Source organism: Nicotiana sylvestris, chromosome 2, assembly GCF_000393655.2.
Source record: "Nicotiana sylvestris chromosome 2, ASM39365v2, whole genome shotgun sequence".
Taxonomy (NCBI): domain Eukaryota; kingdom Viridiplantae; phylum Streptophyta; class Magnoliopsida; order Solanales; family Solanaceae; genus Nicotiana; species Nicotiana sylvestris.
This window is the reverse complement of record NC_091058.1, coordinates 101,181,943-101,207,408: the sequence shown is the minus strand read 5'-3', so window position 1 is coordinate 101,207,408 and position 25,466 is coordinate 101,181,943. Positions and strand designations below refer to the sequence as shown.

Here is a 25,466-nt window from a genome sequence, read left to right as displayed (position 1 = left end):
TCCTTTAAAGCCTAGGCTTCAGAGGATATTCATGTGTCCTGAAACAGCCGCTGCAATGAGATGGCATGCTAATGAACCACCAAATGATGGTAATATAAGACATCCTGCTAATGGGGAAGCTTGGAAGGCTTTTGATTCTTTGCACCCAGAATTCTCTAGAGATCCTCGAAATTTTAGATTGGGTCTTTCAAGTGATGGTTTCAACCCGTTTCGGACCATGAGCATTTCTCATAGCACATGGCCTGTTATATTAATGAACTATAATTTATCACCGTGGATTTGCATGAAGCCAGAGTATATAATGTTGTCTATGATCATTCCAGGTCCATCATCTCTCGGAAATGATATAGATGTGTACCTATGTCCATTAATTGAAGAATTGAAGGAGCTATGGGAAACTGGGATAGACACATTTGATGCTGAAACGAACCAATCTTTCTGAATGCGCACGCCTTATTATGGACAGTTGTGACTTTCCAGCATTAGCAATACTTTCAGGATGGAGCACTAAGGGGAGATTAGCATGCCCCACTTGCACTTATGACACATGTTCTCAATATCTCAAACATAGTCACAAGATGTGTTTGGGCCATCGAAGATTTTTGCCCCGTGATCATACATTCTGAAGAGATAAGAAGTCTTTTGATGGTAAGAAGGAGCATAGACCTACACCTGCTCCTTTGTCAGGTGAAGAAGTGTTTGAAGAGCTGCTTGAATTCAACAATATCTTCGGAAAGAGCACTAAAAAAAGGCCTCGGAGTGATAAAGGTCCGTGGAAAAAGAGATCCATTTTTTTTTTGAATTGCCATATTGGGTGCATAACAAATTGAGGCACAATCTTGATGTGATACACATCGAGAAAAATATATGTGATAGTTTTCTTGGGACTTTATTAGAAATAGATGGAAAATCAAAGGATCATGAAAAATCTCGCTATGACTTACAAGAAATGGGGATACGAAATACACCCAAGAATAAATAATGATGGAACTATAAGTGTGGCTAAATCTTGTTTCTACATGGAACCAAAACAGAAAGGTTTATTTTGTACTGTCATAAAAAATGCTAAATTACCAAAAGGGTATGCTTCGAATATTTCAGAACACGTGCAAGTGAAGGAGATGAAAATATCAGGGTACAAGAGTCATGACGCTCATTTTATAATGCATTACTTGCTCCAGGTTATTGTTAGAAAAATGTTGTCCAAGAATGTTTTATTGGCCTTGATTAGGTTGGGAAATTTTTTTAGAGTTATATGTAGTAAGGTCATAAGGCGAAGAGATCTTGAAACAATGCAGTCTGAAATTGTTGAAATAACATGTGATCTTGAAAAGATTTTCCATCCAACATTTTTTGACATAATGCCACACTTGCCTATTCATTTGGTGAATAAAATTAAGCTGGGGGGTCTGGCTCATCTCCGTTGGATGTATCACATTTAGAGGAACCTATGTAAGTACAAGGCATTTGTACATAATCGATCTAGTCCAGAAGCGTTAATAGCAGAGGGGTTTGTGGCCGATGAGTGCTTGACTTTTTATTCGAGATATCTACATGATGGCGTTAAGATAAAATGTAGTAGGTACCAAACTATGGATGATGAGTGCTCTCAAAATTTGTCACCTATATTCCCTAATATAGGCTATCCAATTAGAAGTAAGAAAAAAAATACTTTTCTCATGGATTCGCAGTTATGCTTTGAAGCACATCGATATGCTCTGTTCAATATTGGAGATGAACAAATGGACAAGTTTATCGAGTAAGATAAATTATATAAATATTTATCTATATTTATATAATTTTGTTATTATATGATTAAAATTGAAATGTTCTTCATTGTAGGGAATATAAGAATTTAATTGTTATTCATAGTAGATCAAATGCATGGGTAAGAGCGAGGGATCACAGTCGGAAATTCAGCAATTGGTTTAAAGAGAAAGTTAAAGATATTGTTGTGCTAGATTATTTAAGATGGCTAGCCAAATGACCTAATATGGTAGCCAAAAGATATACGATGTATTTTAATAATGGATACCGATTTCATACCAAAGAACGGGATTTCCGATGCAAGACTCAAAATAGTGGAGTGACTTTATTGGCAACAACATATAGTTTTGCTAGTTCTAGGGACCAAAATCCCATCGATGGTGAGGTTATCTATTATGGAGCAATTCAGGATATCATTGAGATTGATTATTGGGGTTGTTTTAGTATTTTACTATTTAGATGTGATTGGTTTCGTAATGAAATAGATAATTATGGGTTAACTCGAGTGTACTTCAATAGATTATATAGTAGAGATGACCTTTTGTGTTGGCATCATAAGTTTATCAAGTTTTTTATGTGGAGGATCCAATTGAGAAAGATTTTTATTATGCGAGGAGCAAAGTACCTGTTGATTGGTATGATCTAGAGGAAGAGAATTGTCCTAATATTGAAGACACATTTTGGAGGGAACCTAATAATGGCATTGGTTCCTCATCTAGATTACTTGATGTTGACATTAGATAGTCAAGAGAAGACGTACCCATTGATATTATTGATTCTTCATCTGATGCACAAAATTCACATGATACAATGGTGGAAAACATCAGAAATGGAGGATGGGTTTGATGATATTGATTGGGACTGGATGGAAGCAGATGATTAAATAAGAAAATTTTGAAATTCTTTCAAGTATATACTTTTTTGAGTGAGTGATAATGCCTTTTTTAATAAATATTTTATGATTATTTTTGTTTATTTCCTTTATAAAATTATTCTGACATGCTTCAATTTTGCAGGATTTGAGATCTGGTAACATTATTTCCTCTTCTGGTTCAGCTGTCCAAGTCTTCAAGTGTGAAACACAGTTGGTAATTTCTATCCTCCATGAAATTATAGCAATATTATAGCTAATATAAATGATATCTGATCCTTTCCGACTGAGTGTGAGCTCTGTGTGTGTGTTGTGTATGCAATGTGTGTGTGTATGTATGTAATGTCTGTGTCTATGTATGTATGTACATCAAGCTACACTACAACAAATTCGATTATCAATGATGAATTATTTTGTCACCTAAAATTCATATCTTTTGTGACAAAATTTGTTTTGTCAATCTTTTGTTTCTAAAACACCGTCACTAATAATATACATAGACAACTTTATGTTTCGTCGCTAAATAGAGTTATATTAACTACGAAATCCTTTTTCATCCCCAAAGTGATAGTATTTATGACAAACTTGTTCGTCATAAAAAGTATAAAAATCGTAGTTAAAAGTGCACCTTCATCGCTAAAAAGGTTATTAATGCTGACAAAATTACTTTGTCACTAATTATTTAGTTTCATTAGTGACAACATAAATTGTCTCTAAAGTTATATATATTTTGCAGTTGAACAATCACAATTCTGTCACTAAAAAATACCTTTTATAGACAAAAAAGTATTTCGTCCCTAAATGTATAAATTAGCGACGTATTTGCTTTTATAAATAAGGTTTACAATTTTGAAGTAAAAAGTATCATCTCGTCACTAAAATATTAATTTTAGCGACAAAACAAAAATGTAAATATAAATCGTCATGATTAGTGACCATTACAATTCTAAAAAAAAATACAAAGATAATTCAATAGTCAAAAATATTGTATTACTGATGAGGCAATTTGGGACAAAGACTATTTTTTGTCGCATTTATGATGAACTAATATATTCTACAATAAAAATTTGATTATCTTGAAAAGTACTATGCAATCTAATCAATGTTGCAACTTTTTCCTCTTTTGTGAGTTCCTTCCACTTGTTTTCTCTTTGATGAAATTGCCTGACGTCCATTTACCAACTAGGATCTCTAAAATCATCTTTCTCCTAAAAACTTCTTTATTTCTCTGAGACCTTTATCTAGCTTTTGCACAACCTTCCTTGATTTAAGTTGAATCTGCATCTATTTATAAAAAAAAAAAATCAAAATACTTTTTATAATGTAAAAAAAATATGGATCATATATATTAGTAGTAATTTCTAAATTACAATTGAACTTTATCATTACAACTTTAACATAAGTGAAAGTTTACCAATTCTTAGTATATCATCACAATTTACATCCACAAACTACTCTATTTGGCAGCATAAACTCTATCAATATTTTCTTAACTACTAACTATAAAAATGAAAAAGTAATCTTTGTAGGCTTTCTCATATTAGAATCAAACCTGATGTGAATTAAAAGAGCAATTATATATAGTATTATTTTTATCCTCGTTCATTCAATTTACTGATAGAAAAAAAGAAGATAGAAGTTTCAGAAAATAAAAAGGCACTCACTTGTGTAACATACACCTGTGATTAAGATAACACATATTAAGCAGTCAAATGGCCTTTTCTATCAAGAAGCTAGCAGACAATTGCTTGTGAATTCAAGTCTTCTTTCCTGACTCATTTATGCATGACACCATTGAAATATTATACTAGTCCGTGAATGATGTTGTCTATAATGTTAATACCTAACATTTCAATTCTTATTTACTGTCCCAAGGGTTCACTGTAATTTCAGGAAGACAGTTTCGGATTTTACCAACTCTATTCTCTGTATCCAAACATCAAATGAGCAAAACACAAAGAGCTTGTCACTAAAGATGTAGCAAATGTAGTTTTAGTTGGGTTTCATCATTTTTTTTTCTTTCTAAGTGAAAATAGCTAAATTATTTCCATCAATCCGAAGGTCAAAAAGACATATGAACACATCCAGCTTTCAAAATTAGGAGAAAGAAAAAGAAATAGAATTTTGTTAATCCCTTACAACAGTTGTCAGTTTTAAAGGCATTGGAAATATTTCAGTGTTATTTCTATGCCTCCTCTTCTACTTATAATAGCAACTACATGTATTTAGCAATTATTTGATAATTATATATTTATAAAATCTAATCAATCCTTCAATCATGGATATTATATGAAATTAAATACAATAATCTATAAAATAGTAAGTTGTATTAAATATATCTGATTTACTCGAGAGTTAGAAAAATTAGGTGGCAGTTGACCCCAAAATGTTGAACAAGAAAACAGATTTGTTGGAAGCTGATAATAACAAGAACAACATAACGATTAGAAAATGGAAATCAACAGTAGTTGGAAGCTGATAATAAATTTACTAATCATATTCATTCTCAATATGTCCATAGGTCAGTCCCATAAACAAACATCACAAGATATACTGGAATTCACGAAAACATAAAGGAACTTTCAGATTAAAAAATGATATAGCAGATAGATAAACAATACTAAAGTGCTTTATCGAGTGGAATATAAAATTTTAACCGAATTCAATTGAACCTATTTGACTTCAATTTTAATACATTAAAATTAGCTACACAAGGTGAACAAAGGTGACAGAAGGTCTACATCTCTACAATAAAAACTTCATTCACTTCTATGTGTCCCAAACAAAAGCTTGTCAAGTTCAATAGAAGTTGCCTAAATTCAGAGAATTTGGTGGGAAAATAAAATTCTACACCAGATGACTGCATCACCAAGGACATTAACTTGAAAATCCACATCACCATACACAAGAGACCATTAAAAGTAAACTATGCTTTCTATTACCAAGAAATGCATAACCTTAGGTTTTTCATACCAACATAGATATCGAACATGTATGTTTATACTTATAATACTACACAACACAAGATGCAAGCATTCTTATAATATTATCTATACCACAAGTAAGGAAAATAGTTTTGCATATTGCTTAAACTGAAGTACTAAGATAGTCCACTAAAGAACTTTCAGAATACATTTGAAATGAAGAAATAAAGAAACTTCAAAGAAATGAATCAAAGACCAATATTTTGTACTGCCAATGTTCTACAACAATTTGATCAACTTCTATACGAATCTGAATAGGAATTCATCTCCAAGTTCATATTTAGAGCTTACCTCTAATAGAGTTCCTGAGAGTGTCACTAAATCCTTACTCTTCCCAACAAATATGTCATTGAAGATGAATCTAGTAAGGTATTAGAAACATATAAATACGATCAAAGAGCAAAGACCAACTTGGAAACAAGGCATCAACCTCCAAACATTACTCTAATATACTGAAACTCGTATTGAATATGCTAACGGAGGGAGTGTACCCATGAGAATTAGGACAAAACTTGCTATTTTCCAAAATGTAACCTACCAGTAAAACAACTGAAACTTAAATAAAACTAGCTTAGAGTTTCAAGCCCTAATTTTTGGTTTGATGGAATGGTAACTCTTTAATGTAGCACTGGAAGAATTTAATTGAACAAGATAACTAGTCAAGAGAATAATATATTAGGAGTATTGATGAAAGTAGAAAGGAATCTCACTTGAAGGAAAAGAGAAACATGACTATCGTGAAAATGGCGTCAAAGGGATCTACACCGCGAAGCTCTATCGTTTTTGTGATACCCTCCAAAGCAGGTTATGTCGTAGCCTACTTATACTTTGAAAAAAGTCGGTCCTTTTTATATTGAAACACATATTAGAAATACTAATTTTGATATTAAATAGATGATTTATTCTGAGAATTCTCAGATCTAGCATTCTAAGTCATTAAGTTCGTCTCTCCAGGGACGACGCATTCAAATTGCGGAAAGCCCTAAGCTCTGTATGTTTACATGAGAAATCAATGCCCTAAGCTTGAATAACTGTAACTGGAGAGAGTTGAAGAAGCTTACCATTTCAAACCCTAATGTCGATTGAGGGAAGGCCGATCATCGTTCCGTTCCTACTTAGCAGCTCTGAAGCGTTGAAATTTGGGAAGTTTGGAACAAAAAAAGGAGGGGTTAGGCCAAAAGAGGAAAACGAGGAAAATTTTGCCGCATAAGCTTTTTGTGAAAAAAATAAAAAATGATTATAGTGCAGAAACCAAATAAGTTATTGAGAAAATTAGATATTTTGCTAACAATAGAAATATTGGCCAACAACGGAAACATATTATTGCCAATTTACTTAATATTTTAAGTTTATTATAATACCACAAAAATAGGGCGACAAGATCAAAATATTTAGCAATAAGAAAAAACTTATGGGTAAAAATTTTATTATGTACCAAAAAAACTAAATAAAGTTGTTGCCAATTACTAGTATTTAGCAATAAAATAATTGTTGTTGCTAAAATATTATTGCAATTTCTACACTTTCTTGTTAATGATTGTGATCGTAACCAAGGGCGTAGTTAGAGTGTCACGAGCGGGTTCGCCGAACCCAATAGTTTTAGTTCGAACTCTGTATTTATCTTTAAAAATTTATGAAATATATATAAGTTATTAATTGGGATAATTTCACATAAGTACAGCCCACATATGTGCTCTTCATCCGCATAGCCACCATTTTAAGTTTTCATCCGTATAGCCAATGAAGCCCTCTAACACCATTGCCTGACTGACATTATCGCCTGACATCAATCTCATAATGATCTCTTTCCTTTTTTTTTTTTCTATTTCTCCTATTTCTTTTTTTCTCTTCCAGATTAATGTCAAGTCATCACGTGGTTTTAAATCCTTACTTTTTCCCCTCTCTTTGACTTATTTTTATCCGAAATTTACCAAAAAAGGGAGTATATTGTTATTATATATATATATATATATATAAACATATGTATGAGTATACAACATATGCACTAAATGTACATAAATTCGACATGCATATTTTACACTAGAAAAAAACTTCCAGCCATCATTAAACCTTTATTTCAACACAAAATTTACCATATAAAAAAAGTGTCAAACTTTCATCAAGACCTCTTATACAATAATAATGTATATACACCTTTATACATTGAATTGGGTTTTAGTCTCCGAGTCAGGTTTTGACTCGAGCCTACTCTACCCTCAAGTTTTTGTTTCTGCATGGGCGGGCGACAATGACTCTTATGCCTTGCCCTTGGGCATTTGCACTTTAACTATTTTGGGTTTAGTCTCCGAGTCGGGTTGCGACTTGAGCTCAATTGACCCCTAAGTTTTTTTTTTTGTGCTGGCGACAGTGGCTCTTATGTTATACCCTTAGGCATGTATAGTTAACTATTTTGGATCCGGTCTCCGAATCGGGTTACGACTCGAGTTCACTTTGACCCTCAAGTTTTCAAATTTTAAGCTGGCGATAGTGGCTCTTACGCTTTTGGTCGTTGCCACCTTTTAGTGTGTTGCCCTGTGGCAAATATATTTATACATCATTATACACAAATCTACACACTTATACCTATTTTATACATAATTATACAATATTTGTATAAGTGTGTATAAACACCAGTTATATAGTATATGCACTGAAAAATACCTTATGTCCATCACTACACCTCTGTTTTAACACCAATATTATCAAAAAGAACAAGAAAAAAGAAGAAGAAGAAGAAGAAGAAGAAGAAGAAGAAGAACCAATCTGCACAAGATAGGTCTAGATGAATCCCAAATTATTAAATTTTGTCTCACCCGATCAATAATACTATTATTAGTCAATATCCATCTGGATTGAAGCACCAATTCACAATGAAAACTTCTAGATCTGAAAACTTTAGCTTCATCAGTGGCGTAATTATAATTTTTGGGACTTATATTTCGATACCAAATGCTCACAATAAGAGACTCAGAGATTTATCAATCAAAATTACTTAAATCATTAATGGGTCAAATATTTTCTTCCTCAATCCTTTCAAATGAACAACTAAATTCATATTCTTCATCTTACTCGAGACTTTCATCTTTTTGCATTAGGAAAGTTTGAGAGAATTAAAAAAAGTTAAGGAAAATTAGATCTGGAAATTAGAGAGGAGAAAAGATAGGATGAAAGATAGATTTAAAAATTATAGAAGATAGAAGATGAATATGGGAGATAGATCAAAAAAATATAGAGGATAGAAGATGATGGCCTATAGAGAATGAAGAGGCACATGTAGAGAGAGCATTTTGGGCGTGTATGGAAAAAGAAAACTAGGTTAGTGATTAAAATCTTTCCTTCAAATTCTATACAAACTGAGTATAGCGGGTAAACTTTAAAAACATGGGTCATTTTTTGTTATGGTGTGAAGTCGTGTGTATTTTCTTGTAATTCTTTCTTATTTATTTAGATCCCAGTAGTTTAAAAATATTAGAATCCCGAACCTATAAACTTAAAACCCTAGCTCCGCCTCTGATTGTAACTAGTTTTAATGTACCTTCAAACAATTAAATTCTCCAACGCATACGTATTTGAAAACTAATTGTACAATAAAAAAATTCAAATTTAATGGAAAAAAACTTAGAAGTGTAGTTTGTTTTCGAGATTTCAATTACTTCTAGTAATATAACACTTGATCAATTGGAGAAGATAAGTCTACAAGCTTAAAATTTGAATCTTCTATCTCAACCAATTAATAGTAATTTTGAAAATTTTACTATAATTAATCAGAATTAGGATCATTACAGTGAAATGCAAGATTAATCAATATTTGAGTAGAGTTATTATCGAGGGGTAATTTTTACAACAAAAACAAAGTATTGTAATAATGATTATCACTATTGTTATAGGTAAAATGTGGTTATAGAGGGTTAAAATATAATATGAGCAATTGATTAAAGAGAAGTTGGCTACTATAGTAAAATATTATTATAGAGGATGATTGTTATAAAGAGATTCGATTGTATATAGTGTCATAGTGGTATGCCAAACTATTTGCACTCAGTTTATGAGTGAATTTAAGTCTTTTCCATTGTAAAAAAAAGGTCATATGTTGAAAAGCTTCCAATATTAGTGAATATGTCACGACCCAATTCCCGAACCCGGTCGTGATGGTGCCTCTCGTGAAGACAAGGCCAACCAAACCAAAACGGAACACCTCTTTTAAACAGTTAATCATCATAAACAGTAATAACATATAATATAATACTCATAAATTGCGGAATTTTAACGTTAACAATAGCAGGAACCATCCCGACACAGCCCAAACCGGGGTGTCACAAGTCATGAGCTACTACAGAATCTGCTATAGGTCTACAAAGTACGGAATCCATTACAACAGTCCGAAGAAAACATAAATGATAGAGGATAAGAGAGACAAGGGGCTGCGGGCGTCAACAGCTACCTCGTAACTCCAAATCACTGCCTAGCCTAGACGGAATCAGCGCTCAGGTGCGGACTCTGCTATACCTGAATCTGCACACACGGTGCAGGGAGTAATGTGAGTACTCTGACTCAGTGAGTAATAATTATAAATAATGGCTGAAAGTATGAAAACACGTAAAGGCACAAAGCAATTCCATATCAAACAGTAAAAATCACTTAAAGCAGTAAATCAGTGAAGAAATCAAATGATAATCCTTTGGAAACAAATAAAACCGGTAAATTCACAGGTAAATAACAAGTAGAAATCCGCCCCTCGGGCTCAGTATCGATCGCTCAACATAGTATCAGCCCCTCGGGCTCACTCTCAGTACAGTATCAGCCCCTCGGGCTCAGTATCAATCACTCAGGACAGTATCAGCCCCTCGGGCTACCTCGCAATCACTCATATCAGCCCCTCGGGCATAGTATCAATCACTCAGCATAATGGGTACCCGCACTCACTGTGGGTGTGCAGACTTCGGAGGGGCCCCTTACGGCCCAAGCGCTATATCAAGCCACCTCGTGGCGTCATCACTCGGCACTCGAGCTCACATCACTCAAGCCACCTCGTGGCATATAAAGTATCTCAGGCCCTCGGCCTCATATCACTCAGCATATCCTCACATATGGCCCTCGGCCTCACTCAGCCCAAAAATCATCACAAGCCCATTGGGCATTAGTAAAATAGTAGTTCTCAGCCCAAAACATGATGTAGAAATATCATTTAAGTTTCAAATCTGAGTAAAAGTGGCTGAGTTTCTAAAACAGTAGATATCCACAGGACTGAGTTCAAATAATAAGTCAAGCAGTGAGGAAACAGTGATAAAAATTTCCGAAGGGTTCAAATAGTTGGCACGAAGCCCAAATATAGCAATCAGCCCAAATCATGATGATAACAAATGAATTTCAGTCAAATATTCGGTAAAATCATCAATCGGGATGGACCCAATCACAAATCCCCAGTAGTGAAAGACCCCACACTCATCATCCAGCGTGTATCTTGCCTCAATATAGCACTACGATGTGCAAATCCGGGGTTTCAAACCCTCAGGACATCATTTACAACCATTACTCACCTCAAACTGGCTAATTCTCTAGCTCGCGACGCCTTTGCCCCTCGAATTGGCCTCCACGCGCGTCGAATTTATCCAAAATCAGAACGAATACTTCACAATATGCTAAGGGAACAAAGCCCAAGCGAAAACATTCGAAAAATATCAAGAATCCCGAAATTAGCAAAACCCGAGCCCCGAGACCACGTCTCGAAACTCAAAATTTTTTACGTCATCAGGTTCCTTATCTCGCCACGAGTCTATACATATAAAAATCTCTCAAATCGGACCACAAATGGCCCCTCAAATCCCAAATTTAGAATTTCAATTCCAAGCCCTAATTTCTTATAATTTGGCTATATTTTCATGAATTTCAAGGATGATTTCACAATATAATCATGTATTTAGTTCGTAGGACTTACCTCCAATCACTTCCCGTCAAAACCCCTTCAATTCCCGTCCAAAAGCTCTCAAGGTTGCTCAAAAATGGTGGAAAAATGGGTTTGGTTCGCGGATGAAATGTTTTTAACATTCTGCCCGGATCACTGTAGCTAACTCTATGCGATCGCGGCCCAATACTCTGCGATCGCATAGCATAAAAATATGCAGCTCCAGAATTAACCCTATGTGATCGCATCCTATCCTCTGCGATCGCATAGCACAATGACCTTAGCCTATGCGATCGCACACCTGCTCCTGCGATCGCATTGAACAAATTTCCACGAAAATCCCGGATTAACTTTACACTGTGCGATCGCATACCTCCCTATGAGATCGCATTGAACAACCAAACAACCCCTCAAAAATGCTTCTATGCGATCGCAATGCCCCTCCTGCGATCGCATAGAGTAAAACCCTGCATCACTGATCTGCAGATTTCTGCAACATCCTAAGTCCCAAAATCATCCGTTAGCCATCCGAAATCACCCCAAGGCCCCCGGGACCTCAACCAAAAGCACCAACACATCTTAAAACATTATTCAAACTTGTTCCAATCATCAAAACATCTCAAACAACGCCAAAACCATCAAATTTGCGTCGAATTCAAGCCTAAGTTCTTCTAAAACTTCCAAAACACGCATTTGATCAAAAACCCGACCAAAACACCTACGAATGATCTCAAATCTTGCACAGACATCCAAAACCACCTAACGAAGCTACTGCAACTCTCGGAATTCCATTCCGACCCCCGTATCAAAATCTCACCTACCAACCGGAATTCGCCAAAATACTAACTTCGCTAATTCGAGCCTGATTCTTCTCTACAACTCCAAAACCCATTCTGATCGCGCTCCTAAGTCACAAATCACCTCCCGATGCTAACCGAACCATCAGAACTCACTTCCGAGCCTTCTAACACATAAGTCAACACCCGGTTGACTTTTCCAACTTAAGCCTTCTTAAAAGAGACTAAGTGTCTCATTTCTTACCAAATCCTCTCCGAACTCGAACCAATCAACTCGATCACAAAAAACACGGATAATGAAGCGTAAAGAAGCTGAAATGGGGGAAACGGAGTGGTAACTCATGAGAAGACTGGCCGGGTCGTCACATCCTCCCCAACTAAAACAAACGTTCATCCTCGAACGAGTCAAGAAACATACCTGAAGCCTCAAACATATGAGGATATGTGCTCCGTATCTCCCGCTCAGTCTCCCAGGTAGCCTCTTCCATGGGCCGACCTCTCCACTGCACTTTCACTGAAGCTATATCCTTTGACCTCAACTTTCGAACCTGGCGACCCAAAATAGCTACTGGCTCCACATCGAAGGTCAAATCATCATCCAACTGAACCGTGTTGAAGTCCAAAACATGATACGGATCCCCAATATACTTCCGGAGCATAGAAACATGAAATACCAGATGCACACTCGACAGGCTGGGTGGCAAAGCAAGCTCATAAGCCACCTCCCCAATCCTCTGAAGCACTTCAAAAGGCCCAATGAACCGCGGACTCAACTTGCCCTTCTTCCCAAACCTCATAACACCCTTCATGGGAGAAACCTTCAGCAAGACCTTCTCACCAACCATATAGGACACATCTCGAACCTTCTGGTCCGCATAACTCTTCTGACGCAACTGCGCGGTATGAAGCCTCTCCTGAATCACCTTCACCTTCTCTAAGGCATCCTGAACCAAATCTGTCCCCAATAGTCTAGCCTCACCGGGCTCGAACCAACCAACCGAAGATCTACACCGCCTCCCGTACAAAGCCTCATACGGAGCCATCTGAATACTCGACTGGTAGCTGTTATTGTAAGCAAACTCTACAAGCGGTAGAAACTCATCCCATGAACCTCCAAAGTCAATAACACAAGCACGCAACATGTCCTCCAATATCTGAATTGTATGCTCGGATTGTCCGTCCGTCTGAGGATGAAAAGCTGTGCTTAACTCCACCTGAGTACCCAACTCTCGCTGAATAGATTTCCAAAACTGGGAAGTAAACTGAGTACCTCTATCTGAGATGATGGAGACTGGAACACCATGCAACCGAACAATCTCCCGGATATAAATCCCTGCCAACCGCTCTGAAGAATAGGTAGTACACACAGGGATGAAGTGCACGGACTTGGTCAGCTGATCCACAATCACCCAAATAGCATCGAACTTCTTCAAAGTCCGAGGAAGACCACTCACAAAATCCATGGTGACCCTCTCCCACTTCCACTCGGGAATAACCATCTGCTGAAGCAAGCCACCCGGTCTTGATGCTCATATTTCACCTGCTAACAATTGAGACACCGAGCTACAAACCCCACGATATCTTTCTTCATTCTTCTCCACCAATAGTGCTGCCTTAAATCCTGATACATCTTCCCGGCACCCGGATAAATGGACTACCGCGATCTATGGGCCTCTTCCAGAATCAACTCTCTAAGCCCATCCACATTAGGCGCACAAATCCGGCCCTACATCCTCAACACACCATCATCACTGACGGTCACATCTATGGCATCATCATTCTGGACTCTGTCCTTAAGGACAAGCAAATGCGGATCATCATACTGGCGCTCTCTGATACGATCATATAAGGAAGACCGAGAAACCACATATGCCAACACTCGACTGGGATCCGAAATATCCAATCTCACCAACCGATTGGCCAAGGCCTGAACATCAACTGCAAGGGGTTTCTCCCCAACTGGAATATATGCCAAACTCCCCATACTCACTGCCTTTCGGCTCAATGCATCGGCCACCACGTTGGCCTTTCCCGGATGGTACAGAATAGTGATATCATAATCTTTAAGCAACTCCAACCATCTTCGCTGCCTCAAATTAAGATCTTTTTGCTTGAACAAATGTTGAAGACTGCGATGATTAGTGAACACCTCACAAGATACGCCATACAAGTAATGCCTCCAAATCTTCAACGCATGAACTATGACAGCCAACTCCAAATCATGAACGGGGTAGTTCTTCTCATGGGGCTTCAACTGACGAGAAGCATAAGCAATAACTCTACCCTCCTGTATCAACACACAACCAATCCCAACTCTCGAAGCATTACAATACACAGTATATAAACCTGAAGCTGATGGCAAAACTAACACTGGAGCTGTGGTCAAGGCTGTCTTGAGCTTCTTAAAGCTCTCCTCACACTCGTCCGACCATACAAATGGAGCACCCTTCTAAGTCAACTTGGTCAAGGGCGATGCAATGGATGAAAATCCCTGAACAAACCAGCGATAATAGCTTGCTAACCCAAGAAAGCTACGAATCTCTGTGGCTAAGGACGGTCTAGGCCAACTCTAAACCGCCTCTATCTTCTTTGGGTCAACCTAAATACCCTCGCTGGACACCACGTGTCCCAAGAAAGCCACTGTACTGAGCCAAAACTCACACTTGGAGAACTTTGCATAAAGCTTCTCCTCCCTCAATCTCTGCAATACAACTCTCAAATGCTCCACGTGCTCCTCCTGACTACGCGAGTACACCAGGATATCATCAATGAATACTATAACGAACAAATCAAGATAAGGCCGGAACACGCTGTTCATCAAATGCATGAATGCTACTGGGGCATTGGTTAGCCCGAAAGACATAACAAGAAACTCATAATGACCATATCTGGTCCTGAAAGCAGTCTTAAGAATATCTGAATCCCTGATCTTTAACTGGTGATAGCCCGAACGGAGATTAATCTTGGAGAACACTCTCGCTCCCTGAAGCTGATCAAATAAATCATCAATGTGAGGCAAAAGATACTTGTTCTTAATTGTTACTTTGTTCAATTGCCTATAATCGATGCACATTCTCATTGTGCCGTCCTTCTTCTTCACAAACAGAACGGGCGCATCCCAAGGTGACACACTAGGCCGAATGAACCCCTTATCTAGGAGTTCTTGAAGCTGTTCTTTCAATTCTTTCAACTCTGCTGGTGCCATACGATACGGCGGAATAGAAATGGGCTGAGTGCCCGACACCAGGTCAATACCAAAATCAATATCCCTATCCGGTGGCATGCCCGGCGGTTCTTCAGGAAAAACATCGGGAAAATCCCTCACAACTGGAACCGAATCAATACTAGGAGTCTCAGCTCCAACATCCCTCACAAATGCTAGATATGAAAGACAACCCTTCCCAACCATACGTTGGGCCTTCAAGAAGGATATCACTCTACTAGGAACATAATCAGTCACACCACGCCACTCGATCCGCGGTACACCCGGCATAGCCAAAGTGACTGTCTTAGCATGATAGTCTAGAATAGCACGACACGGGGATAGCCAATCCATGCCCAAAATCACATCAAAATCCACCATGCTCAATAGCAATAGATCTACTTGGGTCTCCAGACCCCCAATAGTCACCACACATGACCGGTACACACGGTCTACAACAACAGTATCGCCCACCGGGGTAGATACATGAACAGGTAAAGCAAGAAACTCACGGGGCGTACCCAAATAATGAGCAAAGTATGATGACACATAAGAAAAGGTGGAACCGGGATCAAATAATACAAAGGCATCTCTGTGGCAGACTGAAATAATACCTGTAATGACATCATCCGAAGCAATGGCATCGGGTCTGCCTGGGAGTGCATAGAAACGAGCCTGACCGCCCCCTGATCGACCTCCCCCTCTAGGGTGATCCCTGGCTGCCTGACCTCCACCCCTAGCTGGCTGGGCGGGTGGTGAAGTAACTGGAGCAGAAGTCGAGGGTTGGCCCCTCTGCTGGGACGAACTAGCAACACGACGAGTACACTGCCTCTATACATGTCCAAACTTTCCACACTCAAAACAATTCCCAGGTGCTAGAGAAGGGGACTGAAGGGAACCCCTCGTACCGGAGTGACCAACTGATGCACTAGGCATAGAAGAACCTTGAGCTAACGGGGCACGAGATGAACTCTAGGTTGGAAGGGCACTAAGTGATGACTGGCCCCACTGAGATCCATGATGACCATGACCCGAAGATGCCCCGCGATACTCTGGGCGGGCTGACTTAGCATGCCTGAAAGAACGGCCCCTACCATGCTGAGACTGGCCCCTCGAAGAAGCACCACTATAACTGCCAGATCCTCGAGGCCTCTTGTCCTCCCTCTCCTCTCGATCCTGACGGCGAACCATCTCAATCTCACGAGCAATATCGACCACCTCCTCGAACGTAGCACCCAACACCCTCTCTCGGGTCATACGAATACGGAGGTGATAGTTAAGGCCATCAACAAATCTCATGATCCTCTCACAATCTATCGGAACCATCCAAATGCATGACGAGCCAACTCAGAAAACCTCGACTCATACTGTGACACAGTCATATCCCCCTCTCGCAACCACTCGAACTGTCTACGCAGCTCCTCTCTACAGGACTGCGGCACATACTTCTCCAAGAAGAAAGTGGAGAACTGCTGCCAAGTAAGGGGTGCTGCTCTAACCGACCTACGCCTCTCATACGCCTCCCACCATGTGAAGGCAACCCCAATAAACTGAAAGGTGGTAAATGCCACACCACTAGTCTCAAGAATCCCTACTGTACGGAGCATCCGCTGACACTTATCAAGAAAACCCTGGGCATCCTCGCCCTCGGCACCACTGAATGACGGATGTTGGAGTCTACCAAACCTCTCAAGACGATGTTGCTCATCATCTGGCATAACTGGCACAACAAACTCCTGAGCTGGTGCAACCGGCTGAGCTGGAGGTGCCCCCGATGTCTGTAGTCCCTGCACTACCTGCTCAGGTGTGTGAGCAGCGGGGGTCTGATTGCCTCCCCCGGCCTATGAAGTAGCTGCTACTGTAGTGGCTGAAACTACTTGAGCCAGGCCAGTGCAAACTAATAAGATCTGTGCCAAGGCCTCCTGAAGACCCGGAACCACGACAGGCACAGCTGGTGCCTGAACTGGTGCTGCTGGAGCATCCATAGCTAGAGCCTGATCCGGAGCTGGGGCAACTAGTGGGTCAACTGGTGCTGCCCTCGCTGCTCTGCTTCTGCCACGTCCACGACCGCGTCCACGACCTCTGGTGGCCTTAGTGTGTGGCACTGGTGGTCGTCCACCTTGTCCGGTAGCGCGAGTCCTCGCTATCTGCGAGAGAATTGAATAACAGAAGTTTAGCATTCGGATCAACAAGTTCGCACAATAGGAGTTTCAAGAATATGAAGTTTTCCTAAAGGTTCTGCAGCCTCTCGAGAATAAATACAAACGTCTCCGTACCGATCCGCGAGACTCTACTAAACCTGCTCATGACTCGTGAGACCTATGTAACCTAGGCTCTGATACCAACTTGTCACGACCCAATTCCCGAACCCTGTCGTAATGGCGCCTCTCGTGAAGATAAGGCCAGTCAGACGAAAATGGAACACCTCTTTTAAACAGTTAATCATCATAAACAGTAATAACATATAATATAATACTCACAAATTGCGAAATTTTAACGTTAACAACAGCAGGAACCATCCCGACACAGCCCAAACCGGGGTGTCACAAGTCATGAGCTACTACAGAATCTGCTATAGGTCTACAAAGTACGGAATCCGTTACAACAATCCAAAGAAAACATAAATGATAGAGGATAAGAGAGACAAGGGGCAGCGGGCATCAATAGCTACCTCGTAAATCCAAATCACTACCTAGCCTGGACAAAATCAGCGCTCAGGTATAGACTCTGCTATACCTGAATCTGCACACACGGTGTAGGGAGTAATGTGAGTACTCCGACTCAGTGAGTAATAATTATAAATAATGGCTAAAAGTATGAAAACATGTAAAGGCACAAAGCAATTCCATATCAAGCAGTAAAAATCAGTGAAGAAATCAAATGATAATCCTTTTGAAACAAATAAAACCGGTAAATTCACAGGTAAATAACAAGTAGAAATCCGCCCCTCGGGCTCAGTATCGATTGCTCAACATAGTATCAGCCCCTCGGGCTCACTCTCAGTACAGTATCAGCCCCTCGGGCTCAGTATCAATCACTCAGGACAGTATCAGCCCCTCGGGCTACCTCACAATCACTCATATCAGCCCCTCGGGCATAGTATCAATCACTCAGCATAATGGGTACTCGCGCTCACTATGGGTGTGCAGACTCTGGATGGGCCCCTTATGGCCCAAGCGCTATATCAAGCCACCTTGTGACATCATCACTCGGCACTCGGGCTCACATCACTCAAGCCACCTCGTGGCATATAAAGTATCTCAGGCCCTCGGCCTCATATCACTCAGCATCCTCACATATGGCCCTCGACCTCACTCAGTCCAAAAATCATCACAAGCCCATTGGGCATTAGTAAAACAGTAGTTCTCAGCCCAAAACATGATGTAGAAATATCATTTAAGTTTCAAATCTGAGTAAAAGTGGCTGAGTTTCTAAAACAGTAGATATCCACAAGACTGAGTTCAAATAATAAGTCAAGCAGTGAGGAAACAGTGATAAAAACCCCCGAAGGGTTCAAATAGTTGGCACGAAGCCCAAATATTGCAATCAGCCCATATCATGATGATAACAAATGAATTTCAGACAAATATTCGGTAAAATCATCAATCGGGATGGACCCAGTCACAAATCCCCAGTAGTGAAAGACCACACGCTCATCATCCAGCGTGTATCTTGCCTCAATATAGCACTACGATGTGCAAATCCAGGGTTTCAAACCCTCAGGACATCATTTACAACCATTACTCACCTCGATCTGGCTAATTCTCTAGCTCGCGACGCCTTTTCCCCTCGAATTGGCCTCCACGCGCGTCGAATCTATCCAAAATCAGAATGAATACGTCACAATATGCTAAGGGAACAAAGCCCAAGCGAAAACATTTGAAAAATATCAAGAATCCCGAAATTAGCAAAACCCGAGCCCCGGGCCCACGTCTCGAAACTCAAAATTTTTTACGTCATCAGGTTCCTTATCTCACCACGAGTCTATACATACAAAAATCTCTCAAATCGGACCACAAATGGCCCCTCAAATCCCAAATTTAGAATTTCAATTCCAAGCCCTAATTTCTTATAATTTGGCTATATTTTCATGAATTTCAAGGATGATTTCACAATATAATCATGTATTTAGTTCGTAGGACTTACCTCCAATCACTTCTCGTCAAAACCCCTTCAATTCCCGTCCAAAAGCTCTCAAGGTTGCTCAAAAATGGTGGAAAAATGGGTTTGGTTCGCGGATGAAATGTTTTTAACATTCTGTCCGGATCACTGTAGCTAACTCTATGCGATCGCGGCCCAATACTCTGCGATCGCATAGCATAAAAATATGCAGCTCCAGAATTAACCCTATGTGATCGCATCCTATCCTCTGTGATCGCATAGCACAATGACCTTAGCCTATGCGATCGCACACCTGCTCCTGCGATCGCATTGAACAAATTTCCACGAAAATCCCGGATTAACTTTACACTGTGTGATCGCATGCCTCCCTATGCGATCGCATTGAACAACCAAAAAACCCCTCAAAAATGCTTCTATGTGATCACAATGCCCCTCCTGCGATCGCATAGAGCAAAACCCTGCAGCACTGATCTGCAGATTTCTGCAACATCCTAAGTCCCAAAATCATCCGTTAGCCATCCGAAATCACCCCGAGACCCCTAGGACCTCAACCAAAAGCACCAACACATCTTAAAACATTATTCAAACTTGCTCCAATCATCAAAACACTTCAAACAATGCCAATACCATCAAATTTGCGTCGAATTCAAGCTTAAGTTCTTCTAAAACTTCCAAAACACGCATTTGATCAAAAACCCGACCAAAACACCTCCGATGATCTGAAATTTTGCACACACATCCAAAACCACCTAACGAAGCTACTGCAACTCTCAGAATTCTATTCCAACCCCCGTATCAAAATCTCACCTACCAACCGAAATTCGCCAAAATACTAACTTCGCCAATTCGAGCCTGATTCTTCTCTACAACTCCAAAACCTATTCTGATCGAGTTCCTAAGTCACAAATCACCTCCCGAAGTTAACCGAACCATCGAAACTCACTTCCGAGCCTTCTAACACATAAGTCAACACCCGGTTGACTTTTCCAACTTAAGCCTTCTTAAAAGAGACTAAGTGTCTCATTTCTTACCAAATCCTCTCCGAACTCAAACCAATCAACTCGATCACATAAAACACGGATAAGGAAGCGTAAAGAAGCTGAAATGGGGGAAACGGAGCCGTAACTCATGAAACGACTGGCCGGATCGTCACAGAATAAGGGCATATTTGATGCAAGCTTCCATTTTTCTTAATGTTATTTTAACAACTTGAGGTACATATTCTTATTTCCGTCACAAATCATAGATAAGGTCAACGATAAAATAATGAGTGAACAACAATTTTTATTTTTGTAGCTAATTATTATTCAATAAATGGTGTCCAATATTTCTTTGGGGGAAATTTTTAGAAGAAAAAGGTTGTTATAAAATTCGAATATAATCTCTAAATTTGTACATCCAAATATGAAATCTAATAGTTATAATAAAAAAAATGAGTGATTTATAATGAATTTCTAGTTCTAGCTAGAAAATATATTATTTGAGACAAAACCTCTTCGTGGCTAAATTAAGTATTATATAGGGACAACACAAAGATCGTCATAAATTGTTTAAATTATTAGTGACAAAAACTATATGGTCACAAATAAGTAATATATACTGCAGCTAAAGTTCGCATTGTTTAGCTACAAAACTTTAATTGTCGCTAATTTAACCATCTATTTTTGTGACGAAATTTTTTCGTATCTAAAATTAAGTATTTGTTAAGACAAAAATATTTTGTCACAAATAGTATACAACAACAGTGACAAAATTATTTCGTCACCAATAACATTATCTTTGTAGCTAAATATTTCTCGATAAATGGCGCCAACTTATTTTTGGTGGAAAACTTTAGTGGACAAAACTTAGCTACAAATTTTTATGTTTCGTCACTAAAAGTATATGGCTCATGTATCTAGACACGAAATATAATTTTTGTCACAAAAGGTAAACAATTAGCGACAAATTTTGTGTTGTAGCTATTAATTCCGTAGCTAAATATCATATTTGTTGCAGTGCTAGCTCTGGATAACTTGTGCAATTTTATCTAGAAATCTGTTAGAAATTCTGTCAAACTGCAGATACTTATAATAATATCGACATCTCTCTTTCCTATTTTCCTCTCCATTTTTAGCTTATCGGATCAATATTAACTGATTTGGGTAATTACATTTCTGTCTTCATAAAGTTATCAGATTACATTTTTGACAGCTCTCTTTTCTATTTTCCTCTCCGTATATTTGAATCTTTGGTAGTTTTCCATGAAAGTTGAAGTGTTCTACATTAAATAAGTATTTACAATTCTAATCTACTAAAATTATCTAAAAGACTAGTTGTATCTGGTAGTATGTATAATGTATCAACCTCATGTTTGTTGAGATGCTGCCACCAGTGCAAGGATGGTGGAGTCTGCAACATTTGCACAAGTAAATACCATAAGTTGTACATTATTTCCTGCTTTGAGCGTTAAAATGAACTCTGCTCCGTTTGGTTATGTAGCTCTCTTTCCCGAATCAGATCAACATAACATTAGTAACAACTTGAGGAGAAAAAATTATTTGAATTGTATATCAGATTCAAGATATGATAAGTTCATAATTGTACTTACCATGTCCATGGTTTTGAGAAAAGCTTTAGTGGCATTTTCAGCAGACCAACAATCCATTTTTCTATTTCTTTGTAATTTTCTGAAATCTACATTCTGCTTGGGTTAGTTTGGTAAGGCATCTACATTATTGCTGATACTGTCCTGTTTCTTCCTGTTTAAAAACCTAATATTGTCCTGTTTCTTGCTGAGCTGCAACTTAACAGTAGAACTGCAGCAACTAAAAGTTGAAATCTAGGTTGTTTCTGATCAGTTTTTTGCAACAATTTTGGAAGCAAATCTGCATAGGTGAGCTCTCAAGTTAGCTATTTTTTGGTTTAAGTGTTCCTCTGTTATTTGCTAACCTATATTGTGTTTGCTTTTCAGAATCTGAAAAATATTTGAATAGACATGAATCAAGAAGGGTGCTCAAGCAAAAATAAGAAAATATTCAACCGCATTCCAGCTGGATCACTTGCATCTTTGCGAAATCAAAGGGTTTCGTCGTTGACAACAAAAAGAACCTTTCAAGCTACAAGGTCAAATGAAAATGAAGTACGACAGTCAGAAGGTGGATTACCTTCATCTTTGCGAAACAAAAAGGTTTCGTAGTTGACAACAAAAATAGTCTTGAAAGCTATAAGGTCAAATGCAAATGAAGAACGACAATCCGAAGGTGGATCTCAATTGCAAGAACAAGTGCAACAAGTGCCATAGAATTCCACCTCTTCAGCAGCACAAGGAGTACACGAATAAGGGCAACAAGCGAATATGGATTCCATCACTCATGCGTCATAGGGAGTATATGAACAATTTGATGATTCGACCAATCATGAAGCAATTGAACAATTTGAGGAACAAGGCAAATATATATAAATTTTAATCATAATATTAATTAAAAATAGTGATTGATGATTATCTTTGCTTTGTACTATTGCAGGCCCTTCCTCGCCAAAAAGAAAAGATGTCGTACTCAAATGCCAAGTGTTCATGGTAGAAAAGAGCGGAAAATAATCACTCTAAATGAGTATAATCAACCTGTTGGTCCTACTAAAGAAGTTGTGAAAGAGTTGGGTAGCTTCCTCGGCACATTGGCAAGGAGTGGGACTTTTTGTCCTCTTAATGTATTTAATTATAGGGAACTAGATACAAAAGATGATATGTGGAAATATATCAAGGTATGAAGTTCCCAATGTCCAATAAACATGGATGATAATTGTTATTTCTTATACTAACTCAATTGCACTAAATTTGTAGGAAAAATATGACATTCCTGACGAGGCGAAACAATAGGTTTAGTTTGTACTACTTGGAGAAAGTATAAGAATCAATTGAAGAAAACCCACTTTAAAGCCTATGAGAATGATGAGCTTCGAATGGAGAATAGGCCAGTAGATGTTTCAGAATCTCACTTTAAGGATCTTCTTAAATATTAGAACTCCTCTCCTCACAAGGTAATGAATAGCTAAAAGTTATTTGATAAAAACTCATATAAAACTATGCAATTAGATAATAAAATGATTATAACTCGCCCTTTCTTTCTATGTCGCATTAAATAGTTTAAATGGTTCTAAGTCACCCTTTATTTCTCTATGGCATTAAATTTATAAGTTGACTATTTGCAGAAAATGTTCGAAACCAATATAGAGAATCAAAATAAGTTGAAGTGTCCACACACTGCTGGCAGAACACTTTTTCCTCTAATTCGCGAGGTTTGATGTCTTTCTTATTTTTTTATAAAATTATGAACTTCCTAACTTTATATGGAAAGTTTCTTATACCTGTTTTCATGTAACTAGAAAAAAAAGAAGGAAATTTCTGATACTTCAGATACTCTATCAAGTAAGGAAATCTTTATGGCTACAAGAAAAAGAAAACTTGGCAGAGTATACAAAAGCTCATATGATAATACGATTAGTAAAATTGTACAAAATTTATAATTTAATGTTTATCGTGATTACTTATTTGCTCTTAATTATTGATTCAATTTTAGTTAATTAATCTCTTTTCTCTCGCATTTGGTTTGTAGGCTGAAATGGAGAGAATATAATCAACTTAGGAAAGTGAAGATGACAGTCATTCAATTGACGCTTTTGCATCAGTCATGGCGTGAGATTGTATGGACGAGGGGTGACCAAGACTATATTAAAAGGGCAAAAAGGTAATATTGGATCTTCTTTAGATGTTACTGATGAGAGGATGTAGCAGAAAATGGAGGAAATAGAGGAGAGGATGCAACAAAGAATGCATGAAAAGTTGAACGAACAAAAGGATGCTATTGAACAAAATATTACAATGAACGTCATCGCATGACTTCAGTGTCTGAACCCAGATTTGCAACTTGATCCTGACATGTTAAGGTTTAGTGCGCGTTCACCTATAGAAGCTTCCTCTGCACAATAAGTTGTTGTTTAACTAAACAGTCGACCATCTGCTGGTAGTAACAATCAAGGTCAGTATGTACCAAATGTTATATATCTTCTTCTATTTCTTCCTCTCCTCCTTCCTTGCTTGGGATTTTGCTTTGGTTCAAGGTAGAGTGGATATGATAATATCTTTTTTTCTTCCTATTGATGTGCCTATTTTGATAATATTAGTATCCAACTTCTCTGTGACCGACTGAGAGTCAATGGTTGAGGTTGTAGTTGTGGTTGGGACTTGGTACTTATGTGTCAAACTTGGTTGTCTTGTTTGGGGTTCCTACTTTTTCGGGCATTGTACGTTGCTAAGAAGTAGTTCTAAGGCTCATTCTTGTAGCAATTTGGGATTAGTACTGCATTATATGTATAGAATTAGACAGTGATATAGATATGTGTCTAAGTTTGTTGAGGACTTCACTGACTTGGTTAGAATGCGTATCAAAATCACACCTTCTAATTGGTGTGTATCTGAATAACCCCATCCAATATCCTTATCTCCACCACATATATCCGAATAACAAAACTACAACATGTAGCAAAAAGTCTTTTGCTAGTTAGACACATATCTACAGCATGTGGCAGTCTACTACACAAAGTCCCATAGTAGTCTGCTACAAAAAGTCTTTTGCTAGTTGCTGCTTCATTTTTCAAAATATTTTATGTCCAAAGGTTGTTGCCTTTACATATTTAAGTGGGGTAAGTGTAATAATCTTGATTTCTTGCTTCATGTTTTAACTTGTTTTAGAGGTTTCTGACTTTATCAAATGTAATCTTGGAATAATATTGGAAGAAATTGAATTTGTAAGTTGCTTCTTCTATTGTCTAATATATATAG

The 25,466-nt window shown here is 38.3% G+C and overlaps 1 long non-coding RNA gene across 1 annotated transcript; it reads right to left on the bottom strand.

Moving 5' to 3' along the window:
- Positions 1-3,583: 3,583 nt before the first annotated feature.
- On the bottom strand, positions 3,584-6,855 carry LOC104241006 (uncharacterized). The gene is made up of 2 exons (XR_714604.2): positions 6,684-6,855; positions 3,584-3,922 (listed from the first exon to the last, which is right to left on the bottom strand). It is a non-coding gene; the product is annotated as an uncharacterized lncRNA (long non-coding RNA).
- Between the last annotated feature and the right edge of the window lie 18,611 nt (positions 6,856-25,466).